At 45.4% G+C, this 9,047-nt stretch overlaps 1 protein-coding gene across 4 annotated transcripts in view; it reads left to right on the top strand.

The window, feature by feature from the left end:
- The first annotated feature begins 1,269 nt into the window (after nucleotides 1-1,269).
- atp2b1a (ATPase plasma membrane Ca2+ transporting 1a) overlaps nucleotides 1,270-9,047 on the top strand; it is a 45,892-nt gene continuing 38,114 nt past the window's right edge. Inside the window, exon 1 of one of the 4 annotated variants that reach the window (XM_030341245.1) lies at nucleotides 1,270-1,660. The gene's annotated coding sequence lies outside the window, so the exon portion shown is untranslated. Of the gene's footprint in view, nucleotides 1,661-1,817; nucleotides 2,051-9,047 lie in introns of those variants that run through there. The other 3 variants (XM_030341244.1, XM_030341241.1, XM_030341242.1) reach the window with 3 other exon arrangements.

Below are 9,047 nucleotides of genomic sequence, written 5' to 3'. Positions count from 1 at the left end.
TGAAACATTGCCCTATACACACACACACACACACACACACACACACACACACACACACACACACACACACACACACACACACACACACATAAACACACACACAAACGCATACACTCACACAGACTGTTTTGGAGGGTTCGGATGGGAACCATCGACTCACTTGGGAACTTTTGGTATTACATTTTTAGCAGCAGCTCTAGCACTCTGTTCTCTGCGTTTGTGTCTCGCTGTCTGCGTCTCTCTCCGCTTGTGAAGTCGTGATTGGGAAATCATAATTGACATGGTGCGTGAATAAAGTCTATGTCATTTCAGCACTTCACCTCATCTTAAATAAACAACCTTGTTTTTGCTTGTTCTTGCCTTCCCTCTCGATCTTTCTCTTCGTCTCTCGCACTCTCCCTCATAAGGCGTCCAAGATGTGATGTGAATGTACAAGGTCACGATCACTTTGAACTTTTCCCCCTACTATACAAAAAGTGTGTGCTGCCTAAATACCTCTGTGTGTAGGATGGTTAATAATGAATCCCATTATGTATGAACAGCAAGTAGCGCTATTACATCGGGCTTATCTGAACCTCGCCTGGTTCTGTTTATCATCTACCCACACGTAGGCCCTATGTGAATGTCCAACCGGGGTCAACATGTTTAGTCGTAAAAACCCATGACCTGCTGTCATGACCATAGGTCAGTGATGTCTGATTTAAGGACCCCTGGCAAGAAATGGGCCTTAGTCATGAATATTCATGTTGAATTGGCATATCAGGAACATATTAAAGATGTGTTCCACCATATGCTTTCAACTGCCTATCCTTGCATTGCTCACAGTTTGCAGCATTGTACCTTATTATATGTGTCGGTGTGTTCAATCAACTATCATAATTGATTTCATATGCAAATGTGTTCTTGTTTCTATATTGATGCTATATGGTTCCAGTGTGTATTGCTTCTCCATCATCTACATGTTCTTGTGGTATAGACCAACAGTGTGTGTGTGTGTGTGTGTGTGTGTGTGTGTTTGTGTGTGAACAGCATTTAACGTGTTACAAATTCGATTCAGGCAAGACAATTTTTAACCCAATTCATCACTGTTTAAGTGACAGTGGAAAAATGTCTGAAAATTGGTTATTCTGTCTCTACAACGGGATTAGGGGAATGAATACGGGCATTGAGATCCAGCGAAAGAAGAAAAAAAAGCACTACGTCATGGAAATAATGACGTCAGGTTTGATTAGGCGCCGAGGGAAGTCTTGACTGGTGTGGGTGGAGAGTCAACGGCGGTGCAGACAACAGACCAGCTCAATGTGGTGGACGGCCGCCGAGCCGAGAAGGTGCCGTTGATTGCCGGCTGTGTCATATGATTCGACCTGGGCCATCTATCTTTGTATTATCCCGTTATTATAACGTGAGACGGGGAAAAGCAGGCAGTGGGATCCGTGACGTAACCGTTTCCATAGGCGACTGATCCGCCGGCTGAGCCAATGGGGACGTACACAAGGGTCCATGGCCATCCTCCTGACATGCATCACATGTCCCCGGCGGTGTTGTGACAGTGCGGTGGGCGGGACTCTGCCTCTGGTCGGGGGAGCGCGTCCAGTCCCTCGCTGAGACTGAGGGGGAACGTAAGAGAGAAGGGGACCTGGGCTGTTTTTCAGGGAACCGAGTAAGTATTCTTTTTTGCATTTTTCGTATTTCCAGCCAAGCCTGCGTATAAAGGGCTCGGCGTGTCTCTGACGCGGCGCTCTCCGTGTGGTCCAACAGCGAGGTGTTCTCTAAGGTCCGCACATTGTGCCCACCGAGCAGACCGCCGTGCGCTAGCGGGGCAGTAGCTCGATGCTAACGGTACATCAGGACTGGCTGGCACCGGGCTGCTTCTCCTCTAGGACTCCAGCCGCTCTCCTGGTCGGCCGGGTCGGATTCTCTAGCACCTTGTCCGTTGCGATACTGAGCTGGAACATGCTATCGGAAATGTCACAGTGGTGCAAGAAGGGTTTTTTGGGATAAATGCCTGGTGTGCAATGAGTGGAGGCTAGTCGGCTACTCGGCTAAACGTGTAAGCTAACCTCTTCCTCTTGCGGCTGAAACCTTATTATTGTGTTATTCTTGTGTTATTCTGTACATGGTGCAGCTGCTAGTGCACGACGCCTGGCGACAAAGTTCAGCAGCTCATTTGTGTGGAGGAGGAATTAGCTCAGACCGTTGACAAGGCTATTCCGTTAAATACAAGGCTGGCGTTTACGAGTCATTTGTCAGTTATATTGACCATTTTCCGAATATTTTCTAACGTTAAATAACCATTCCATTACGAACAGGCGAATTTGACTGTGCTTTTTATTTTCGAGGGACTTTTAATATTTGAATGTATTCCTGGTCTGGAGTCGGTCGGAAAACCCCCCGTTAGAGCACCCAAAGAAGACAATTTGTGGGCTTGTGTGCTGCAGAGCCGTGCACTGCCAGGGTCGGCGGAGATAGGGTCATAAATTGTAGCGATATCCCGGTCAGCGGCAACACAATTTCCTGTCTCTTACTTTCTATGAGCTGTGTTCGTCAGCTAACAGTTGAGGAGAATGAGAGCATGACAAGAATAACATTAACAACATCGACCATGAGTACACCTATTAGGTTATGAGGAAAAGCATTGACAAGACATCAAAGGGAAACGGGTATCCCTCGATCGAAAGTCCCTCCCTCTCTATCGTTGCTAAAATCATGTAACGGAAAGTCCCGCCCTCTCTCGCCAATAAGGCTCATTTGGAGCGTCCAGGATAGGCGTTCCGTCGTGAGATGAGAACGCCTGGGAGCGAGGATACGGCCGGGGCTGAGCGTGGCGTTAGCTGGTGCGGTTCTTGGTTAGGTGGTTGGGCGTTGCGCCCTAGAATATAGGAATGTATCCATAACACCTGCAAAATAAGACGCATTCATAATTGATGATTGCATTTCGATTTAAGAATGTCATTATTGTCTTTAACGGTCTATGTCTTATTCATTTTTTTAATCATACTTTCATGAAACGGTGTAGAAGGACAACCCTTTAAAGCCCGTGAGAAACGAAGTTAGTAGAAGAGAGGAAGAAGCTACACTAGAAAATAAGTTCTTATTACATGGAGGCAACATTAGCACACAGTTATGTTAGGGCATGCACTTAATCATCAATATGATCATTAGGGTTGCTCACAAAGTCCAGGCAGGCCGACCCTACCCTAATTGTAACCTAACTGAACCAGGAAGGCGACATGTTCGTCAGCTAGAGCAACGTGACTGAAAAGATAAACTTCAATTCACAAGTAACAGACTACAGCTCTTGAGCCCAACCCAACCCTGATGCTATTAGATGGAGAGCCTGAATGCTGGAGAGTGCACTGTCACCGAATACCTTCTGGTGTCTTGGAGAAAGAAAAAGCCCCCATCCAATTAAAAGACTCACTGCTCCTGTGCATGAGCAGAGTTACACAGTGCGAGACACGCTTCCTTCCGTCTTCTTACCACCACTTTCCAGCTTTAAAAGGATCCACGCTGCCCAAGCAGCGAGCCGTGCTTGACCCTTGCTTGTGTTATTGAGTGTGGTAAATGAATGCATCAGAATGTGTGGGACACTAGCGTGGACTGAGACACGCTGTCAGCAGAAGACAACCTCTATAGCATGGCGGAGTATGAATCATAGCTTGTCAAAGTAGATAGTGCATAGTATTGGTGTTGTATGACACACCAACTGCTGTAGCCTACTGATATCATTCCTGGTATAGTGTTCTGTAAAGTCTGTGGCTATTTGAGCTTGTCCTTTATGCATTATAACGGTAAACACAATTTAACAATTTGCCTATATTTGATGAATGATTTTCTTTCTTGATGCTCATTGCTGGTATAGCAATCATGGTTAATTTAGAGTATATTTCATTCAGGGTATTATGTCTGAAAAGTATACATGCAGACAGATATCTAGACTTTGTTTAATCATTCACTCTCAAACCCATTAGTAATGCAATCTGCTGTACCGTCTGAGGCCTTTGCCCCCTCACTGTCACGGTCACTCGAAAATAGATAAACACGAGTTGATGGCAAACAGTACTATCGAGATGTTGCTCTGTTTAAAGTGTAGTGTATCTATTACCATACTGGGATACTATATTGTGTCCTTTGTTATACTTATTTCATGATGAAACACAAGCTTTTTGCAGAATTCATCTATTTATGCATTTTGTATTGCAAAAGTGGCTGTTTTCAAAGTTCAATGACATAACTATGACTATAAATGGTACTCATTTAGGCTTTGAGCATTGGTGGTGGCGGGAGTAGTAGTAGTAGTTCCAGCTACCTATCTATCATGCCTGATCAGTTCTTTTAAGACTAATTATGAGGTCAAGTAATGTCTTGTACCTTACAGTAGAATATACTTATTTGGTCTTGATCATTCTGTATTTATTAATTAAATAATGATTGACTCTGTCTGCTACTTCATTTGCAGATAAACAGTGTTTTGGAAAGCGTCTCTCAGTATTTGCCTAACACGTGATGATTTGCCTGTCTTTGTATGGCAGTGCCTGAGCTGAAGTCGTCACTATGAGCCAAGTCATTCTGGCTCTCGCGTTGATTTTAGACAAATAATTTTTCCACTCAGAGGTGACCGTGATAACTTGTCAATACATTCTGACACATTTTGCAAGGGTGGTCCTGGAACCAATCTGTCGTCGCACTATGCTGCAGTGCTATCGCAGAACCGTCCACGCAGTAGCCTCAACTGGAGGAAGAAATGAATGGCACTGGACTAGCCCCTATTTAAAAGTATTATTTGCTTAAAGTATTTGGCCATTGTGGGTTATTCGTCTAAGGTGACATTTAATCTATGTAAACTAGAATGGAAAGCTAAACATAGTCTGCTGCGGTACTGTTCAGTGCATTGCAATGATATTTACTCACGTTGGCCTTTTGCTTGTAATCTTTTTCCTTGGTTGAATCACTGAAGGTCTGCTGCGCACCAGAACCAAGAGTCTTGAACCCTTTCAGAACTACTTAATTTGTTCCCGAAAGAGGAAATGCCAAGTGATAATAGTGCCATATGAGGTCAAGGTTTAGATTGGCAACCAAGACACAGGACAAACATGGAAACGTGTTGTCTTCACCCCCACTCAAAATGATAAAGGAGCAAAGAAGATCCTTATTGCTGTTAATATCTATTTTGTATGGTGCAATATTGTAAGAGTCATGTGTGTCATGTAATTTTAACAATGAACACATTTTATGCCATGAACATAGTTCAGTAGGAATAGCGAGGTCGCCGTGGCAGCCAATAGCTGGGCGACAGGTCCTCAGTGAGAAGCTTCTCTGTCTAGCCTGGTAACCAAAGATCTGAGTGATCGGCATCCTCAAAGCTTTGGCGTTAAAGAGGTCCCCCTGAGGACGATTTTCCTCGGAATGTCGTCGCACAGGGGGCTATATCTCCTGAATCCTGTATCGGCAACGCTCGACTGCCAACAGCGATAAATATCCTTTCACTGATGACCCACCATCAATGTTTGAATTTCATCTATAAATGCAATTCATTTCTGGTTATCTAAGTTTTTTAGAGACCTCTAAAAACCCAACAACAAAACAAAGTGGAGCTCAGCGTGCAAAGTGAAGTGTGTTGAGCCTGACACCTCCGCCCGTGTCCTTATGAACTGGCCTGGTGACAACGTTGGAGAGCTATTTAGAGGCTCCTCAGTGCTGGTGTGAAGCACAGCCCTCAGATCTGTGAATCCACACGGCGCAAGAAGGCCCTGCTCCTCCGCATTTACAGGGCCTGACCCAGATCAGCCGTGGTGGGGGGGAGGGTGGAGGGTCGGGACGGGGCTGGAGAGATGGGGTGGGCAGTCTGGGGAAGCTAAAAATACCGTCCTTCCAATCGGCAGCTTCCAGTGTTGAGGGATCCCTGTATTTGGTGTCCTTCTCCTCTGCGGAGTCGTTGGCACGCAGGGGCCCACAACCTGCCAGAGGGTTTCCTTCGATTGGTACGTACCTCGAAACGCTTAACGGGGCTGCGCTTCCGTCCAACGTGTAGATGTTCCCTCACATGTTCCATCTGCCCCCCTCCCAATATCAGCAGCGGATGTGTTTGGTCAAACTTCGGAGCACTGCGTCCTTACAGCCTGAATAAAGAACAGGCCCCTGGTCATCACGACACGAGTGCCTTCCGGCCATAGGTCGGGGCCATCACGTTGTGTGAGTTCTCACCGAGCAGGGGACACTCTGTGACAAGGGGTTAGCCTCAGCCTCCGCCGCCGTTCAGCCCACCACACCGTGCCAGCTGTTGGCTAGGGAGATCCAATCACCAATGATTTTCCACTGTTGTGACATGTGACCTGTTCCGCAACCCGAAACTGTCACGGCGCCGCAAATGTTGGCACTGGCTTCATCTTGGCTTTGTTGCCGCTTGTGTGGTGTCATGGGCGAGAGGGAGGCGTGGGGGGTATGGGGGGGGGGGGGGGGGGGGACGACTGCTTTCAATACTTCAGGTTGAACCTGTGCTCAGGGGACTTGCAAATGTGTCCACCATTTCCAGCGGAAACCCCCCCCCATTTCAAACAAGTCCTGCCGCAGTGTGCAAGATGACATCGTAAGTCATCTGGATGTAGTGGAACTTAATGTCTTGGAATACACTCAGTCGCTATGGTAACATCACTCTACCGTCAGGCCCAGTCTCTGAAAGTCAGACGAACCCGGCCACTCTGTTTCAGTGGAGGAGCTTCGGCACTACAACTGTGATATGTTCCATTGAAGCGTTTCAGTGAAAGTTTCACTTGTGTTTTCACTGCTTCGTACATATCTGATGGCCATAGGAAAACACCATGCGAAATGACGTGTGCATAGCGAAGCATGCACTGAAAACCCCCAGAAGTGTACACGGTGTTTCCCCTCCAGAGTAGGTGTGGTGGTGGTGGGGGGGGCACTGGGACCAGCAACCGATGCCACGCCAGTAATCAACGCTACCCTGCAATTATGCAGAGTAATGAATAATAAATTCTGTCCCCCTTTTCCGTGGCAGATGGCTCCAAATAGAATTTCAACATGTGACGGCATAGTTTCCAAGTCGCTCCACGGCAGAGACGGAAAAGCATCCACTTGTGAGGCTGCTGATAAATAAAGGCTGTTTCTTTATCTCCCGTGGCGTGTGTCCCAGTTAAAAACTCCATATTCTGGGAATTTTTGTGTTTGTTTCTTTGTTGGAGCGACAGGGTGTCTGGCGTTCACCAGGTAATGAATAGCGTTCCTGGCAGGCTTGTTTAGCTCATTGTGTTCTAGCCAGACGCTAATGCACGTAGTGAGTAAAATAGACCGTCCAGCTGGTGGCCATCACAACAGCAGCACTGCATTTTCTTTTTCCTAGGAAATGTGTGAGTGTGCGTCCCCTCCCATGACATGCTTCATGCGGTTGCATTGTTCAAAGCTTTCAAATAAGAGTTACAGTATTTGCTTTGTCTTTTTCACAAAAGGATTTGAGGCTCAGAGTCAAACGTAACCGCTATCAGTCCTGACTTGATAGGGCCCCTTCCAGCACTCCTATTCAGCCTCTTCTCTTTGACAGAATTTAATTAAACAAAATCCCCCCTCCCTCTTTTCGTCTTTTAAAACTGCATGACAACTGCTGCGCTTTTGAAGGAATGATTCTGATTATGTTAGGCTGATTAAAGCTGAACTGGTAAGCAGGGTCTTGTTTGAATGGACTCTGTCGTGGAGCACCGGGAGCTTCCTGATGCCACAGATAGTCCTAATTAGATTAAATAGGAGGCTTTTCCTAGGCTAATCAGTCAGACGGCCTCGGCTTACCTTTAAAACGCTGGCAGCCAACCTGCAGAGAAGATGGTTCTTCCTACTCAAGTCCTTTCTGACTTTGGGTTATTGGGGTACATCTTTCTTTGACCAATTTTGTGATACTTAAAGATGATTTATCATCGTCTTCGGTTGGTTTTGGGTAGTATGTAAGTATTATCATACCGGGATACCACATTTTGTAGTTCAAATTAATTAGGATGTGATGAACTTTTTTTGAATGATCAAAATAAGTTTGGTTTGGATTTTACAGAAAAATGTTTCAAAAAGGCACACTTACTTGATCTGACTCCAAACCTAAAAGAACATCTAGCCCAAATCAATTAGCCGTGGTTGCTGTGTTTCAAATGTGTTTTGAATAGCAAATGATACGATAAGGAACTTTTTGAGATCCACATATATTGTGTGGTAATATCTTTCGGTTTCCGTAAGGGCCCAGTACTACTGTGCTAAAAAGGGAAATCTAATTCTGCCCAAGGCAGGGCTGCTAATGCTCCACTTATGATGCTGAAAGGAAATCATGCAGGGCCATTCCATAAACACAGAGCAGTACAGTGGGCATGGAGTCTGGTTGTAAGGTGAGCATGTTGAGACATTCGCTGCCTCTGTAGGACAAATCAAACCGGTCTTGGGAAATTTACAGCGTTTTTTCTCCTGGGTGTGATATGGGTTGTTTGGGACAGATCTTGAACAGTCACTTAAAGCTGTGCATTGTATTCTCTGTGGCTTTCACTTTTTGTTCAAATTATTTCAAATGATGGTTGCCCGAAGAATAAAAAACACATCCACTCAGAGCTCAATCAAACCGGGGACTTTTTCTCTCTCTGAATCTCTTTGGTCCAGTGGGGAAATAGGAGAGATATTCAGATTTTGAGCAATAGTGATGGTGGCAGTACAAATGTGACTATTGCATCTTTTTCAACCCCAGAGTGTTTCATGTTGGTCCCATCTTAAATTCCAATAACATTGCTCATATTTGCAGACATCACTCCATAATAGGACAAACTGCCATACAATTATCAATTTATTATATTTGTGCGACATTATCCATCTTCTGCTCTGTGAAGGGTTGATATTTAGATGATTGTAAGATTCTTCCCTGGATTTCTATAATGAAAGGCACGTGATCAGTTGCAGGCATCCAACACTGCCTCAGACGCAATGCATAGCTTTATAAATGGAACCCTTACCAGGCGAGACAAGGAAAGTCAATCTTTAACGTCAGTCCTCAAGGGTTCCAATTTGAG

Source organism: Gadus morhua, chromosome 19, assembly GCF_902167405.1.
Source record: "Gadus morhua chromosome 19, gadMor3.0, whole genome shotgun sequence".
NCBI lineage: Eukaryota > Metazoa > Chordata > Actinopteri > Gadiformes > Gadidae > Gadus > Gadus morhua.
Note: the sequence above shows the minus strand (reverse complement) of the source record. Positions and strands in the feature narration are given on the sequence as shown.